General features: G+C 39.7%; 1 long non-coding RNA gene and 4 other non-coding genes across 5 annotated transcripts; 3 read left to right on the top strand and 2 right to left on the bottom strand.

Annotated features, from left to right (window-relative positions):
- The first annotated feature begins 448 nt into the window (after positions 1–448).
- On the top strand, positions 449–7,553 carry LOC108513397 (uncharacterized). Its single transcript, XR_001880888.1, has 3 exons — positions 449–669; positions 3,309–3,386; positions 7,246–7,553. It is a non-coding gene; the product is annotated as an uncharacterized LOC108513397 (long non-coding RNA).
- TRNAW-CCA (transfer RNA tryptophan (anticodon CCA)) lies at positions 881–952 on the top strand. The gene has a single exon. It is a non-coding gene; the product is annotated as a tRNA-Trp (tRNA).
- On the top strand, positions 2,026–2,097 carry TRNAM-CAU (transfer RNA methionine (anticodon CAU)). Its single transcript has one exon. It is a non-coding gene; the product is annotated as a tRNA-Met (tRNA).
- On the bottom strand, positions 4,204–4,276 carry TRNAR-ACG (transfer RNA arginine (anticodon ACG)). Its single transcript has one exon. It is a non-coding gene; the product is annotated as a tRNA-Arg (tRNA).
- TRNAS-AGA (transfer RNA serine (anticodon AGA)) lies at positions 4,740–4,821 on the bottom strand. Its single transcript has one exon. It is a non-coding gene; the product is annotated as a tRNA-Ser (tRNA).
- Positions 7,554–8,113: the final 560 nt, after the last annotated feature.

Genomic DNA, 8,113 nt, shown 5'->3' with positions numbered 1-8,113 from the left:
CGGCGGGGGGGGGCGGGGACCTTAATTTTCAGTGAAAGATGCGTGTTTTATAGCAGTGGACCACTGTTTGGAATATCTTTTCCTAAGAGTTCAAAGCGGCCCCTGCATTATTTGCGGAGATCGTCTATATGTAAATTCGAGGTCCCCAGACAAACCCCGCTGACTTTAGAAAATTCCGATCTCTGGTTACCCAAGGCAGACTCTTTAACCAGCCAAACAAAACACAGTGCCAGAATAACCCACTCACTCCTGATGACAGGATTTCTTGTTCTTTTTAGGGTCAGTTTCAGATCCAGTGATCTGATTCTGAAGAATTGTCGGTGTATGAAATCAACTCTCTCATCAGCTGAGAACGGAGGCTATAGGGAGGCGTCTTTATCTCGCAGAAAAGATGCAGCACGAACAACCTGCCAGCCCTCGCGTGAATTCGTTAACGGAAACACTGGTTGTGACCTGCAGTCAACTTTGGAAACTATTTTAAAACTCACCTTGATCAGCGTTCCTTAATGAGGAGTCGGGGGAGGAAGGATCCTCGTTATTCCCTCTTCACTACCTCCTCTCTACAACCCCATTCCAAAGCGACTGACTTTCAACAGAATCTATTTCTAAAAAGATAAAAACAACGAAACTCCCCAAACTTCCATATTTGGAATATACGGAGAAAACTAGGTAAGAAACGGAATGAAATATAAACAAGAAAAGGTGAAAATGAAGCAATTCGGAGGCAGAGAAAATCAGTGATCGGGTGGACAGCAATTTTACCGAGAGGGAAGCAGCTAGGCATTATTTTGTGTCTGTTAATAGCTACCTGGTCTTCACCAGTACCAAAATTATTTTCATGAATCAGAATGACAGGTAAATAAAAAACAGGTTCTCCGGAGGCCTCGTGGCGCAACGGTAGCGCGTCTGACTCCAGATCAGAAGGTTGCGTGTTCAAATCACGTCGGGGTCAACAGTTTTTAGCTCCCTGGCTCAGATAACTGTATGGCGGGGAGTACATTACATATTACAGGGGCAAAAAAGTTGCTTTTCCTGCTTCTCCTAGGCACTTGTATACTCAATTACTTTAGCCTCCTCAAAACGCCCCCATTCTCTTTTTTTAATAGGCAGATATACACAGGACTATGTTACGGTATTTTGGGGCTTATTTCTGGGTTTATAGAGACGTTTTCACTCTTTTATTGCAAACTTTCTGAATTATACTCTTCAGCAACTCATCCCTATTGTTAAACTCTCCCGGACTTCTCTCCATTCTCACTCCCACGCCCGCGGCCTTATCTTTTCATCCATATCTGTCTCTCCAACCCTCGGAAGCTTAGCAGAGCTTCGCAGAGACCTAGTCTGGTTTGAGTGAATGATCTAAGCTTACCTGCTTCATATTTGGATCAGCTCTTCCAGGCTAAAGCGATTCCGTAGAATTTCCTCGGATCTCTACGATTTCCTCAACCCTCCCTGCAAATCACGGAAGAAGTCACTTGATTTCCAGAGGCAGAAAACCTGAATGCAGTTACTTCCCCAAATTCATACAGGGAATGAACCATTACATCAGAGAAGGCTAGATATTCCGTGAACTCCCTAATAGTAGTATCTGAAAATGTGCATGAATGTGCCGTTTTTTTCCCCACATGTGGCTCCAGACCCCCTACAGATTATGAATTAGCAAATTACAACATGGAAAAAAGGGAAAGTACGTTTATTTCTTCAGAAGTGTTTAAATTTCCATAACTTACAGTGACTTTAAAACATGACATTTGAAATATTAGCAGACGGTCTGTTATGTATTTACTGTACACATTCACACAATACATAGTGACAGATGTTACACCGGAGAAGTGTACCCAAAATAACCTTTTTCCTATTTCTTATTTACCGTTTTCTTAGTAGTAGTCTAAGCCTATAGCCATATTACGAACAGATTTCTGGTCTTAAAAAAAAAAAAAAAAAGAGAAAACATAATTTTGCGATTTGGAAACTTGACACACTAGAAAAACGGTGATTATTAATTATGAGACCATTTCCTAGGGTAGCAGAGTGGCGCAGCGGAAGCGTGCTGGGCCCATAACCCAGAGGTCGATGGATCGAAACCATCCTCTGCTAAGTAGCTTATTCTTTCTGGATTTGTTTTTCCCCCTTCCAGAATACATCTACCTCATAGGAGTAGTAAACTGTTATAATTTTCATGACACCGTAAGGGAACTTACCTTGACTTGCATCTCTCTCAGAGATCTGCATCTCTGGCTGCAATACACTACTATCCTAAATAGATTAAAAATAACAACAAAAGCAGTAGTTTTAGCTTTTATTGTTTGAGCGCTTAATAGGTATCATGCACTATTCCAAGTTCTGAATCATTTATTCTTCGCAATTATACGAAGTAAATACATGCTATTACTCTTACTTTACAAATGAGACAAATTGGGGTTTGTCTGCAAGTTGGGGTTTGCAGAGGTTAACTTGCCCAAAGTCATGCAGCTAGTAAATGGTAGAGCAAAACTAAAGCTCTAAACCGTTTTGCATAATTACAAACACTAACATTTACAGCAAACTTCAGACGTAGTTTCAGCTCTTCCTTTCGAGTTTTATTGGTAGGACACGAACTCACCTGTTATTAAATGCCTAGTAAAATGAGAGGTACAATATGTGACATACAGTGACATGTCCAGATTTGAGCAGGCTGTAGGAGACACTTTTCCTCTTCTTATTATTTTTTTTGTTTACTCAAACTAATACAGATGCATAAGGAGACACGTTTAAAGTAGGATGAAATCTACAGACTGTGCAAAGCTTCTGAACCTTTGGAGAGATGTTTAGACAACTGACGAAATGCATGGGGTTGAATTAATGATAAATGCCTAGAAGCTTAAGCAGTAAACAACAAGAAAAGACAATTATGTTCTAATGCTAGGGAAAAATAAAAATTATGAGGAAAGGAAAACTTAATGTATTTATTTGCTCACCTGCTGAACTATTTTTATAAAGTTGTCATATTTTAAGCTACAAATATTAAAGTATCATGTATTGTGCTATAACCATATGAGAAGACATAGAAAGGGAGCATGTGTGTGTCGGGGGTCCTAGGGTGTGAAGAAGAAAATGAACCAGTTACTCCTCTTATATAAAGTCAACAAAAGGGCCATACAAACATATTATTTAGAGATATGTAGGTAAAAAATGTTAAAATAAGCCATTTAAATAAAATGTTTAAAAAGTAAGCTTAACCACTCAGCCACGACTTACAGGCGCCAAAAGTTTTCTTAAACATTGTACATGTTATTAGATGTCACATATTGTACCTCTCACTTTACCAGGAATTTAATAGCTGAGCTAATGTCCTGCCAACAAAACTTGGAAGGAATCAACAAACTTCAAGTTCAGGCGCATATGTGGTAAGATGAGAATGTTCTTTGGGTGTTTTCTATAATGCAAATCAGGAATATGTTTCAATAACTTTAAAAATTGCTGGAGGACAGGGAGCAGAGAAGAGACTGTTGATTTTTGTTTTAAATGATTCTTGTAATTATGTGTATATAAAAATGATAGAAAAGAACCCAAAATTGTTTGCTATCTAGAAATTTTCTGTTTGTGAATTATCAATCATAACTTTCACAGAATGACACAAGGTTTTCCCGGACGGACGTGGTGCCTCACGCCTGTAATCTAGCACTTTGAGAGGGCGAGCCGGGCTGATCACTTGAGGTCAGGAATTCCAGACCAGCCTGGCCAACATGGCGAAACCCCCTCTCTTAAAAATAAAAAAATAATTAGCTGGGTGTCCTGGCGCACGCCTGTAATCCCAGCTACTCTGGAGGCTAAGGATAGGACAGTCGCTTGAACCCAGGAAGCGGAGGTTGCGGTGAGCTGAGATCACGCCACTGCTCTGTAACCTGGGCGATGCAGTGATACATCTCAAAAAAAAAAAAAAAAGAAAGAAAGAAAAAAAAGAAAAAAAAAATCCCCTGTATTAAGTTGTATCAAGCATGTGAAAATTGATCAGTACTGAAACTTATCAATTTAGTGCTGTGATTTAAAAAAAATACTTCTGTGTGTAAAAGAACAGTGAACTGAAGTTGGAGTCTATATTATAAAAATTTTTATCATCTTGTGTAATTCTTTTAAAAATTAAAATAATAAAATACGTAAGATGTACAAAATACCCATGGAAAGAGCATTTATGGAAATCTCAAGGTTTCCACCAAAACCCAACGAGCCAGCCAGGAGTCGAACCTGGAATCTTCTGATCCGTAGTCAGACGCGTTATCCATTGCGCCACTGGCCCCCTCGCAAGCCCATGCAGGCGTTACGCCTGTAGAAAAAAAATGTCTTGAGATTACTGCGTCGCCCTAAATATGAATATTTAAAACTTTTATTTCTTTCTGATCATAAGGAGTTTGAGCCCAAAGCCCTCCAATTAAAACAAAATATAGTTTTATTTGTTCCTTTGATTTGGTTTACTCACAAAGTATGATTCTTTCGTGGGTAATGAGAAATCCATCCTCGTGCACAATGATTCCTTCCTGAACAATGAAATATCCATTATGATGTAACTTGCAAAAGATCAGAGATGAGGTTTACTTTGGGCTATGAGAAATCCATTTTGAGGACCTCTGAGACATAAATTCAAGTTGTCCTGCCCTGAATCACCAGGAAATCCATTTTGATGTTAACTTGTAAAAGATAAAATGGCTTTTTTACATGTAGAATATCGATCGGACCTACTTGAAGATGCAAAAGTCCACTGCCGTAGTCGGCAGGATTCGAACCTGCGCGGGGAGACCCCAATGGATTTCTAGTCCATCGCCTTAACCACTCGGCCACGACTACAAGTCGGAAAAGGTTCTTTAAATGTCTTGCTTGATTCTATATGTCATATACTGTACTCGTTTTATTAGGGATTTAACAATAGCTGAATTCATGTCCTAAGAATAAAACTTACAAGGAATCAACAAACTTCAAGTTCAGACACACACATGATACGCTAAGAATGTTATTTGGATCTTTTTTATAATGCAAATCAGGAATATGTTTCAACAACTTAAAATTCTCGTATTTTTGCCTAGTAAGAAAATCATCCTCAGACCGGGTGCGGTGGCTCATGCCTGTAATCCCAGCACTTTGGAAGGCTAAGGCAGGCAGATCATGAAGTCAGTAGTTTGAAACTGCCCAACATGGCGAAACCCCGTCTCTACTAAAAATACAAAAAAAATAGCCAAGGTGGTGGTGCACGCCTGTAATCTCAGCTACTCGGGAGACTGAGGCAGGAGAATCGCTTGAACCCAGGAGGCAGAGGTTATAGTGAGCCGAGGATCGCGCCACTGCACTCCAGCCAAGGCGACAGAGTAAGACTCCGTCTCGGGGGTAAAAAAATAAAAATAAATAAATAAATAAAAAGAAAGAAAGAAAATTATCCTCAATAAATAACAAAGATGTTCCATAGAGGATCCCCTATATTTTCTGACAGAGTCCAGTGCCTGCGATATACTAACGGCTCAACAAATGTCAGTGCAATTGTAACTATCACTGTAAAATCCCAGAATCTAGATTCATCAAAATGTTCTACAGTGAAGCTTATCTTCTGTCTTTTCATAAAACTCAGAATATTTTAACTAGCTGGAAGAACATTTCTGAATGAAACTAGAAAGTAAAAAACATTTTGTGGGTCAAATCGTCTTTCGTTTATGGGGCCTTCTCTCACAAGGGGAAGAACAACTGAATCTGGTGTTCTGTGAATAGTTTGAAATTATATTCAAAGAGCACTTCCAAAGGAAGAGCAGAACCCCAGTTTCTAAAACTACACTACCATTACCACAATACTATGCGTGTATGTGTGAGTATTAGTGAGCAAGTCAGGGATTCTGTATTTCATCAATGGCCCAACTCTATGAACAGAAGAAGGGTAAGGAATGATTGACGAACTACTGCTCATGTGCGGATGGACTGAAAATCTTCTCTACTCCAGGCCTCTCTCCTCTGGGCTCCAGAATATACAGCTGTCTTTTTTTTTTTTTTTTTTCTTGCATGTCCATGAGGATCTCAAAAGCGATGCATCCCCAAAGGAATGTTCCATTCTTTTCCTCAAACTTGAATTTCCTCCAACAATTCAAATTTTTGATAAGATACCAAAACCGAAGACTAGCTACCAAGACCAAAGAACCTCCTTTTCCTTTTACCTGATTCCCGTCCCATCAGGCCTTCAATTCAACCTAATTAGCTGTCTCGAATCTGGCTTTTCTTCCCCAGCCCTCAGACCACCTTTTTTTTTTTTTTTTTTTTTTTTTTTTTTGACTGAGTCTCGCTTTGTCGTCCAGGCTGGAGTGCAGTGGCGCGATCTTGGCTCACTGCAACCTCGGCCTCCTGGGTTCAAGCGATTCTCCTGCCTCAGCCTCCCTAGTAGCTGGGATTACAGGCGAGCGTGCCACCATGCCCGGCTACTCAGACCACTTTTTAAAATGAGGTACTTAGTTTAGGTACTTAGAAGTACTCATGAGAAAGTTCTCATAAGTTATTCCAACAACTTCTTAGTCTTTTGGCCTCCGGTTCCTGATCCCTTAAATGATATATTCATTTCTTCATTCTTACAAAATTTTCATTTTTTTAGAATAAAAATAAGCACTTTGAATATGGATAGTGAGCCAGAGAATTGCGTATTTTTTCAAATTGTTTATATGTGAAATAGCAAAAGCCAAGGACTTTGCTAGGTGCTGCTCATGCAATGCAGAGCGAGATTTCTAAAGGATTACAGAAGTGAACAATGAAACAACTGAGTGCAAGTAAGTGCAGCCGGAACACAGTAAGTAGCCCACAGGAAGAGTTCTGAATCTCAACCACAAAGGTTTTAGTTGGTTGCCTGGAGGGTCACTTAATTAGACTCCAAACTTCACGAAGAAAGGTTCCAGTTTTACCTTCTTTACCTGAGTCCTCCATAGGTGCCTAATAAATATTTTTGGAATTCATTATACTTAAGCTCAGATCTGGATCTGAAGGATGTGTTAAAATGAGACAAATTGGCGTTGGGTGAGAAAATGGGGTAAGGTGGTGTTCCAAACCTAAACCTCATGGAATATGGGAGAAACTGAAGAAACTTCCCTATAGTTGAAACATTGCTTTTTGGAGGGGTCCTGGGAAGGGCAGTGATGAGAGAGAACACCAGTAATGTAGTTGAGGGCAGATTATGTAGGTAGAGCTAAGTTAGCACTAACATAAAATGTGTTTCTGACTGTGTCCCTTACCTCATTTAATGCCTTTAAGGTACCCTGTGGCCTAGCGAGAAGATTGCCGATGACATGGGAGGCCTTCATCTTCTGCATCTGTCCGACCTTTTCAGCTCCTTTTCTGGTCACTCTGTCAAGGGAGCCTGGAACTCCTGAGACGTGAAAGGACCACCGCTATCTCAGATGGTGAGGGTTTCTTTACCCTGACCTCTGCCATGTTTGCTTGGAGCCCCAGTGCTCATCCTTCATGGCCTTTTAAAAAATAGCACAGCTTCTGTCAAGCCTTCTTGAAAAATTAATTTTTTTATTGTAAAAACTTTCAAACATATAAAGAATGTGAAAGAACAGGCAATTATCTGTATACTCATCACCCACATTCAATAATTAACATTTTGCCGTCTTAGTCTCATCTACCTATTTCTGCTGAATCATATGAAATTCACTTGCAGACATTATGATATATCACAACAAAATCCATAAACATGTGTCGCCTAAACATGCGTCTTTTATTTAACTACAATATCATTAACAAAACTTTAAAAATTCAAGCAATTCTTTAAAAATATCTCGTATCTGGTTGGGTGCAGTGGCTCACGCCTGTAACTTTTGGGAATGCTGAGGCAGGAGGATTTCTTGACCCCAGGGTTTGGGAGCACCTGTAACAAAACAAGCTCTTCTCTTGTGCCTCTGTACAAAACAGATTTTAAAAAATAAGCCTGGCCTGGTGGCGCGCTCCTGTAATCCCAGCTACTCCGGAATTTTAGGCGGGAGGATGGCTTGAGCTCAGGAGGTTACTACAGTGATCGCGCCACTGCATTCCAGCCTGGGCGACCGAAAGAAACTCTAAATAAGTGAATAAAAACATCTAAGCATTTATTTAAATTTTTTTTTTTTTTTTTTTTTTT

This window comes from Rhinopithecus bieti, unplaced genomic scaffold, assembly GCF_001698545.2.
Source record: "Rhinopithecus bieti isolate Rb0 unplaced genomic scaffold, ASM169854v2 scaffold_32760, whole genome shotgun sequence".
NCBI classification, from domain to species: domain Eukaryota; kingdom Metazoa; phylum Chordata; class Mammalia; order Primates; family Cercopithecidae; genus Rhinopithecus; species Rhinopithecus bieti.
The sequence above is the reverse complement of the archived record's forward strand: the minus strand, read 5'-3'. Positions and strand labels throughout refer to the sequence as shown.